The sequence below is a fragment of the Thalassophryne amazonica genome, chromosome 3 (genome assembly GCF_902500255.1).
Source record: "Thalassophryne amazonica chromosome 3, fThaAma1.1, whole genome shotgun sequence".
Classification (NCBI taxonomy): domain Eukaryota; kingdom Metazoa; phylum Chordata; class Actinopteri; order Batrachoidiformes; family Batrachoididae; genus Thalassophryne; species Thalassophryne amazonica.
In genome coordinates this window covers 63,725,369-63,734,659 of record NC_047105.1, presented here as the reverse complement: position 1 = coordinate 63,734,659, position 9,291 = coordinate 63,725,369, and positions in this window count along the sequence as shown.

The following is a 9,291-nucleotide window of genomic DNA, read 5'->3' as shown; positions in this document are numbered from 1 at the left end:
TCTGATCTGTTTTGGTGAAAGCATATCCTTCTCCACCTTACTCCACTATGAAGTGGTGATGCAGAATGCAGAATTTGTACTGTTCACAATTTCTCCAATCACAGCCACAGAAGACTATAACTTCTTCTGGGTTGTCGGGGTGTTTTGGTGGCTTTCCTCACTCTTCTCCTCCTTGCACAGTCACTCAGTTTTTGAGACCTGTCTAATCCATGCAGATTTACCACAAAGTGCCATACTGTTTGTATTTCTTTGTAACTGATGTAAAAAAAAAAAAAAAGTCCAAAACATATTCAGTGGCAGCTTTACCATCAGAGAGCCTCGTCCACAAACTACTACAAAAGACTCCAAGCTGTTGTTGATGTTAAAGGGAGCAACACATGGTATTAAGAACAGGGGCATGTAAACTTTGGATCATGGTCATTTGGTTAGTTTCTGTTGTCATTATGATTTAAAAAGAGCACAGTTATCTGACAATAAGTGGCTTCACCCAACCACTAACCATGAGTGAAAAAAAAGTTTTTGTGTGATCATTCATATTCTCTGAAAAATGGCCAAAAATAAATAAATAACCAAATAAAAATGTACGAGTAATATTCTGCCAGGGTAAGTAAACTTTTAAGGACAACTGTATGTGCTGCTGTTATAATGCTATAAAGCAGTTTGTGTTTTCCACAAGGCCTGAGACTCGTACAAAGGACACCGGGTAGGTGTCCCTGAAGTTGCAACGCTGGTTTTCTGCTATGAGACCCTTGGTGTGGGAGAGAAAGCCCCCATTCTCCCCAAAACAAGTCATTTAACCATTACAATTACTCCCAAACCATAAAAATAAGGTAAAAATGTTGCATTGTTCCCATTTAAAACACAAGGATTTTCTGAAATGTCAATGGAGAAAATGAACTGGATTTTTACTTTCAGAACTAGAGCCCTTAAAAAAGTGGGCATAGGGTGTGGTTTTCATATTTTCATTGTGAGAAACCAAAATTTCTCAAGAATGTGTGAAATTCAGACTCAAACTTTCTCAATAATACCTCATACAAGTGAAGACCAAAATTGTCCTTTTATTCTTTAAATTTAAATTGACCCACCGTTTTATCTTGGGAGAAAAAAAAAATCGTGCTTATGGTATTGTTTGGGGAGCAAAGGACATACCTCCTGTATGCTTTGTTTTTAGGGGAAAGAAGGGTGCAAGTCGGCCGCGCTCCAAGCAGCTTTCAAAATGAGACAACCTCTTCACGACACTTACGATGTAACAGGTTTATAATATCTTGTATGTATGACACAAGTGTGACTGATTTATCAGAATTAAATGTAATGACGCAAGAGACCACCAACATAACATATACAGCAGGTACAGTAAGTATGAACATACCACCATTTTCTTAGTAAATATATTTCTAAAGGTGCTATTGAGATGACATTTTCATCAGATGTCGGTAACAAGCCAAGTCATCCATTGATGCAAAGAAACCAAAACAGATAAGTACATAAATTAAGTTATGCGTAATAAAATGGAACGACGCAGGGAAAAAGTATTGAACACCCTTACTGAAATGTGTTTAATACTTCATACAAGTCTTTTTTGTTTGTTTGTTTTTTGGTAATCACAGCTTCAAGATGCCTCTTGTATGGAGAAACTAGTCACATGTATTGCTCAGGTGTGATTTTGCACATTGTTCCACACAAACAGTCTTCAAATGTTGAAGGATCCATGGACCTCTTCTATGAACTCAGATGTTTAGTTCTTTCGATTGATCTTCTACTGGATTCAAGTGAGGTGATTGGCTGGGATATTCTAGCAGCTTTATTTTCATTCTCTGAAACCAACTGAGGGTTTGCTTGGCTGTGTGTTTAGGATCACTGTCTTGCTGAAATGTTAACCCTTGTTTCATTTTCAACATCCTGGTAGATTTTTATCATGAATGTCTCTGTACATTTTTCTATTCATCATTCCTTCAATTATATGAAGTTTGCCACTGCCAGATGCTCCCACCTTTAAACTTCACTGACGGTATGGTGTTTTTGGAGTGATGTCAGTGCCATTTGATCTCCAAACATGGTGTGTATTATGACAACCAAAGACTACAATTATGGTCTCAACTGACCAGACTACATTCTCCCAGTATTTCACAGGCTTGTCTAAATGTTGTGCAGCAAATTTAAAACAAGCTTCAACATGCTTTTTCTTTAGCAATGGAGTATTGTGTGGTTTAAACAATTGTACCTGCTAGTTCCAGGTCTTTCTGAATCTCTCCACAAGTGGTCCTTGGTTCTTGGACAACTCTTCTGATCATTCTTTTCACTCCTGTGTCAGAAATCTTGCAAGGAGCACCTGGTCATGGCTGGTTTGTAGTGAAATGATGTTCTTTCCACTTCCATATTATGGCCCCCAACAGTGCTCACTGGAACATTCAGAAGTCCTTCTGTAACCAATGCCATCAGAATGTTTTGCAAAAATAAGGTTGTGAAGATCTTGAGAGAGCTCTTTGCTTTTACCCATCATGGGATGTTTCCTATGTGACACCTTGGTAAAGAGCAGTGGTGGGCACAGATAACCAAAAAATTAACTTTGATAACAGATAATCAGATAACTGAAAAGTTATCTTAAAACAATAAACCACCCAAAAATGTATCAGAAGTTACAGATAACCGATAAATTCCAGTATTGTCTCTGGTACACTTGCAACTACTAACAAGCTGATTTTGAGTTTAACACTACGATTGCTTTTGAAAGCATCAAAGGCGACAACAGACCCAAACAATGAGCCAGCACTTCTGTCTTTGAGCGCCGTACCCCATGCTGGAAGCTCCAGTTTACTACATGGTTCCTGCACAAACACAGCTGAGAGGAGCCATAAAGCTCAATTCTCTACTCAATGACAACACTGACATCAGGCGGAGGTCTTGGAAAATAAAGCAATGCTGACTTATGGTTTGGTGTAAATAAAATTAATACTGATAGAATAACTCCATTAATGTCAATTCTGTCATTTGTGCAAAGTTAAGATATAACTTTTATCTTTTAATGTTGAATAATGCACTAATTCTGAAGTTTTGTAACAAACACAGACAGATGGCATTCTGGGTAAACACTACTGGCCAGTAGATGGCAGTAGAGACCTTGAAAACTTGCCAAAACAAAATTCCAGTGTCTGCTACTCTGCTATGTTTAAGATGCGTGGAATTTAATAAACGCAAACACAATAACAACGTCTATAAACCCAGAGAATATATTCACAAGAGTATCAGGCACTAGAGTTTAATGCTGTTGTCCGTGAAGCCTGATCAGAGTGTCTCAAATGCATTTCTCATGTCGTGAACGTACTGAGATTACCCTATACCCATAATGCACCTAGACACAGCATGTCCACACTAAAACCTTAAAAATTTGTGCATTACTTTAAAATTAAAACATATATATAATATTTTCACTTTTTAAAACTTCAGACATGACATTAATTTAAATAACTTGTCAGAAATTAGTTTGGTTAAAATTTGAACCATAAGTTAAAAATGTATGCCTCTTGATGACTTGGGTGATATTGCCCGTGTATCAGTACGGGGTTAAAAGAAATGAGGGGGTTTTTTTTTGTGACCCTCCTTTGCCTGCAGAGGATAGAGCAGTTTCTTCTAGAAGCAGCTCTCCTCTGTTTGCAGAGAGTAGAACTACACATCTGCAACAAATAACTGGAGCTGCAGGAGCTCCAGTTTGAGGACCTCCTGTCCCATTCGTGCGCACATGTAAACAAAGAAAAGAAAAAAGAAAAAAAAACTGGCTGCCGCTGCGGTTCCTTGCTCTCTCTCCCCTCAAACTCTGTCATAATTGTGCTATAAACCAGTCACCATTTGTTTTATTATACATCTGTGTAGTTAATAAAATAAAATAATCTTCATGGATGATTCGTTCGCTCGTGCAAGTGAAAAAAAAAAAAAAAAAAAAAAAAACCTCTGCCACTGCTGCCACTGCTCTCCCCTCAAACTCTCCCCAGAGAGGAAGAGTCCGACACATCAGAGTAGGAGTTTTAAGGTTGATATAAGACTGACTTTTGGTTGTGCAAGTAACGTTTTTGGGGGGCAAGTCATTTTTTTTGTTACTAGCACCAGTGCAAGTAGGTTAAAAATGTATTTCGACCCCTGATAATAATACAACACAAAATAAATGGTAAACAGAGAATGCAATAAATAACTAAAGCAACATAACCAGAGAGGAAACACTTGAAGGTAAATAATAACCAAAACCTGTGACTAAAACATAATACAAAAAATGTGATAAACAGAACTAAACTAAGACTACAGCAACTAAGAAACCAAGAGTGAAAGCAAACAATAAACAATAAAGCAAAACTATATACAGTAGTGTTCAGAATAATAGTAGTGCTATGTGACTAAAAAGATTAATCCAGGTTTTGAGTATATTTCTTATTGTTACATGGGAAACAAGGTACCAGTAGATTCAGTAGATTCTCACAAATCCAACAAGACCAAGCATTCATGGTATGCATACTCTTAAGGCTATGAAATTGGGCTATTAGTAAAAAAAGTAAAAAAGCGAGTGTTCAACATAGTAGCATCTGCTGTTGACGCTACAAACTCAAAACTATTATGTTCAAACTGCTTTTTTAGCAATCCTGTGAATCACTAAACTAGTATTTAGTTGTATAACCACAGTTTTTCATGATTTCTTCACATCTGTGAGGCATTAATTTTGTTGGTTTGGAACCAAGATTTTGCTGGTTTACTAGTGTGCTTGGAGTCATTGTTTTGTTGAAACACCCATTTCAAGGGCATGTCCTCTTCAGCATAAGGCAACATGACCTCTTCAAGTATTTTGACATATCCAAACTGATCCATGATACCTGGTATGCGATATATAGGCCCAACACCACAGTAGGAGAAACATGCCAATATCATGATGCTTGCACCACTATGCTTCACTGTCTTCACTGTGAACTGTGGCTTCAATTCAGAGTTTGGGGGTTGTCTCACAAACTGTCTGTGGCCCTTGGACCGAAAAGGAACAATTTTACTCTCATCAGTCCACAAAATATTCCTCCATTTCTCTTTAGGCCAGTTGATGTGTTCTTTGGCAAATTGTAACCTCTTCTGCACATGTCTTTTATTTAACAGAGGGACTTTGCAGGGGATTCTTGCAAATTAATTAGCTTCACACAGGCGCCTTCTAACTGTCACAGCACTTACAGGTAACTCCAGACTGTCTTTGATCATCCTGGAGCTGATCAATGGGTGAGCCTTTGCCATTCTGGTTATTCTTCTATCCATTTTGATGGTTGTTTTCTGTTTTCTTCCACGCTTCTCTGGTTTTTTGTCCATTTTAAAGCATTGGAGATCATTGTAGATGAACAGCCTATAATTTTTTGCACCTGCGTATAAGTTTTCCCCTCTCCAATCAACCTTTTAATCAAACTACGCTGTTCTGAACAATATCTTGAACCTTCCATTTTCCTCAGGCTTTCAAAGAGAAAAGCATGTTCAACAGGTGCTGGCTTCATCCTTAAATAGGGGACACCTGATTCACACCTGGTCATTCCACAAAATTGACGAATTCACTGACTGAATGCCACACTACTATTATTGTGAACACCCCCTTTTCTATTTTTTTTTTACTAATAGCCCAATTTCATAGCCTTAAGAGTGTGCATATCATGAATGCTTGGTCTTGTTGGATTTGTGAGAATCTACTGGTACCTTGTTTCCCATGTAATAATAAGAAAAATACTCAAAACCTGGATTAATCTTGTTAGTCACATAGCACTAGTATTATTCTGAACACTACTGTACATGGCAGGCAAATGATACACCAAAACTAAATGAAACAAGACCAAACATAACCGAAGCATGACCATGATTACATGACATGAATAAAAACACGAAAGGCTCAGAGCACCGAAGTGGAAAAAAGTCCAGAACCATAATAAATGGCCCAAAAGGGCCAGATCATGACAACAACAAAGAATTGTCACACATGCAAAGACAGAAATGTTGCAGCTAAGTAACCATAAACAGGTAGAGTCCAGTGGTTGTAACAACCGACAGCTTGTAAGATATCTGAATGGTGAAGAGCAGAGTTATGTCCCAGCAAATACACCACATTGGGCAGTCTCATTTCAGGGCGAGCACTAAAGGCTTGAACTATGACGCATATGACGCAATAATCCTACATCCGGGGACAGCCCTCGTATGTCCCCATTAGAAACATGGTACTTTCTCTGAGTTCTTGGGCAAATTACATGGCAAAGTGAACTGCAAAGAAAAAGTGACGATGCGGTGGAAAGTGGACGTGTTGCACTTTATGACCCAGAGCTCAAACGGTTGTGTAGGCAAGAGAACGGAGCTCCTCTGTCAAGGTGTGTCGGCTAACACTTAACGACATGACCTCTCCCAATTGCTTTGTCTTCCCTTCTCCACTGGGAACAGAAAAAAAAAAACAAACAAAAAAAAAAACTGCACTTTTCGCAACCGCTTTGGTGATTCCAACTGAAAACAAAACAGTGCACCATTTTTCCATGTGAAGTGATGCTGTTTGTGTTGCCCCAGAAGTGGTCAAATCCCGCATTATTGCGCAGGGGGTTCACACGAGACTGCACTGCCCTACTGGCGAGTCAAAGTGAAATGGGACAACACATCTGTAGCCAGACTGACAGTTGACCGAATACTACTTTCCATTTCCTGTTAATCTGTGCGTGCACGCTGTGGTGCGTCACATTATTTGGCTCATGTGGCAAACAGCCCGCAACAATCCACATTGTTGGCTACAACATCTGTACACTCAAAATACAGGCCATTTACAAAAAAAATTAAAAAAAAAAAAAAAAAGCAAATGAAGAAACCACCCAAGTGAATAAATGTAACATGAATAAAAAAAAACAAAGAAAAAAGGATTAGTGTCACTTCAAGGTTAAGATGTGAACGCTACCTAGAGACTGCTGATAAGCACTCTTGTGCTTTAGTGAATTTGCAAACCAAAATATATCAAAATAACTAAAATAAGGAGGCAGTGCAGCCAGGATAATCTGCTGTTTTAATCGCTAACTCAGTTTCTTTGCCGTGTTAACCGTTTTGGCTTCTAATTCCTTTTGTTTTTAAATGTGATTTTACACACCGCCCCACAAAAAGCCAGACTTTTCAGAAATTCAGCGGACACGCCCAAGTTTTCAAAAGTCTGCGGATAGCATCTGGACGCAGCATCCAGAAGAATCCAGCTCCAAACTTTTGCAGCAGCACACGCAGAGATCCGCGCACGGATCAGACCCGGTTTGTCGGTCTCACCTCGAGCAGTCGGCCTGCTTCGCGTCGGTCTTCCTTCCGTCCATGTTTACGAGCGCGGAACTCAAGCCACAGATAACATAGCAACGGACGTATCAGCAGCAGTTTGCGAGCAGCCTGGTTCCGAAATCTCCACCATGCTGCTTTATCCGGGGAGGGACTTCCAGTTCACAGACGAACGGCGCGCGCGTCCGTCCACGTCATCAGACCGTCTTTTCTTTCTTTCTTTTTTAGGGTTGTATTAGGAGTGTAACAATAAACATATAAGTCTATGGTATTGACTGATTTATTTAGAAATTCTATATAAAACATACAACAAAATAGCATGTGTTAAAACATATGACTAATACGGAATTTCAAGGATAACACAAAAAGTCATAAGACTTGTTTCCATTGTGGTCCTTACATAAAACTACAAAAGATACAGCAAAGATTAATAAAATCTAGATAGATTAAAAATAAACAATAAAAGTGTAAAATAAATACAATAAAAAACTAAAAACAAAACAGAAAAGCAGTTACAAAAATAAATAAAATAAAAATCGTGAGGTCTGCAACATCGATTATGTTCAGATGTTTGTAATGTGATTATGCAAAATTCAATGTAAAAAAAAAAAAATCCATACTGTTTTTGAACGTGTAGTCGATAAGTGCTGCGTTTATGTCTCTGAACAGCTTTTTTTTTTTTTTTGCTGTTATTTTATTTTTTTTCTTATGAATGTATTCATGTATAATTTTTTTTATTTATATTATTCCATATGTATTTGGTCTAAAATCGACTGTATTATGGTATTATTAATTAAGGGTTTTTTTTTTTCCCCCATATACTTTATGTACATGGTTCTGATGAGCGTCTTGGAGGACCACATTGTAAATAAGCGCCCTCTGGTGGAAGCTTCTCCTCAGCTGTAGATTTTTGTTCTATACCTGTATGAGGAAACAGTAAAGTACCGTGATCTTGAAAACTGTCATTATAGCAAACTGGAGGGTTTTGTTCCACTCTATCTATCTATAGATAAAATCATTTATTATCCCCTTCCAGTAAAGACAATAGTGGTTTATATGCACACATTTATGTAGTCAAGAGTGTGGACGTCCCAGACTGAATGTATCCACATTTCTATCTACAACCTTATGATTAATTTTTACAAAATATAAATGGACAATTCCTTCGTAATCGTTTTTCTCTCATGAAATTACAGTTAAATGAGCAAAGAGGAACTATTTCAGAATTTTCTGACAATTACTTTTTGCTGCTGTTAAACTATACTTTAGATTGATGATGTTTATGCCATTTTAAAAAGGTGCAGAGTACAACCAGCATGTACTACTCCAAGTACAGACCCTAGGCTGACTATAGTCTTTAAATATGAAATTATTAAACTACAAGTTCATTTGCATGTTTTATGTTTCAACACAGGCAGCACGTTGGCTTAGTGGCATTTCTGTGTGGAAATAGTGCGTCTGCCCGGGTTCCCTCCGGGTGCCCCAGCTTCCCCCACATCAAAAGACGAGCATGTTAGGTGAATTGGTAAGTGTGCATGAATTTGTTTGTCTATATGTGGCCCTGCAACAGACTGGCATCCTGTCCAGGGTGTTCCCTGCCTCACGCCCAACGATTGCTGGCATAAACTGCAGCCCCCCATGACCCTTAACTGGAAAAAGTGGGTATAGAAGATGGATGTTTCAACACGAGAGGGTGCAAATCAACTGCAAAGTTTTTGTTTCAAGCTAGTTGATGAGACAGCTAGTGATGTCCTTTTGATGCAAGCAACTATTTCAACAATATTTGAAAGTTTTCAAAACCGTCTGGACCAGTGTTTCAACTTTGCCATCACTAATTTGCAGGACATATGAAAAGATCTGGCACAATTTCAAGCCACACTTTCTATCTATTCTTTAATTTGACCTTACTTTCCCACTTTATTGAATATTTTGACCCAGATTTGCCCAATATTTGAGATGCAGAACATTACTGCTATGAGAATCATTTAGTAGTGCATATTTTTT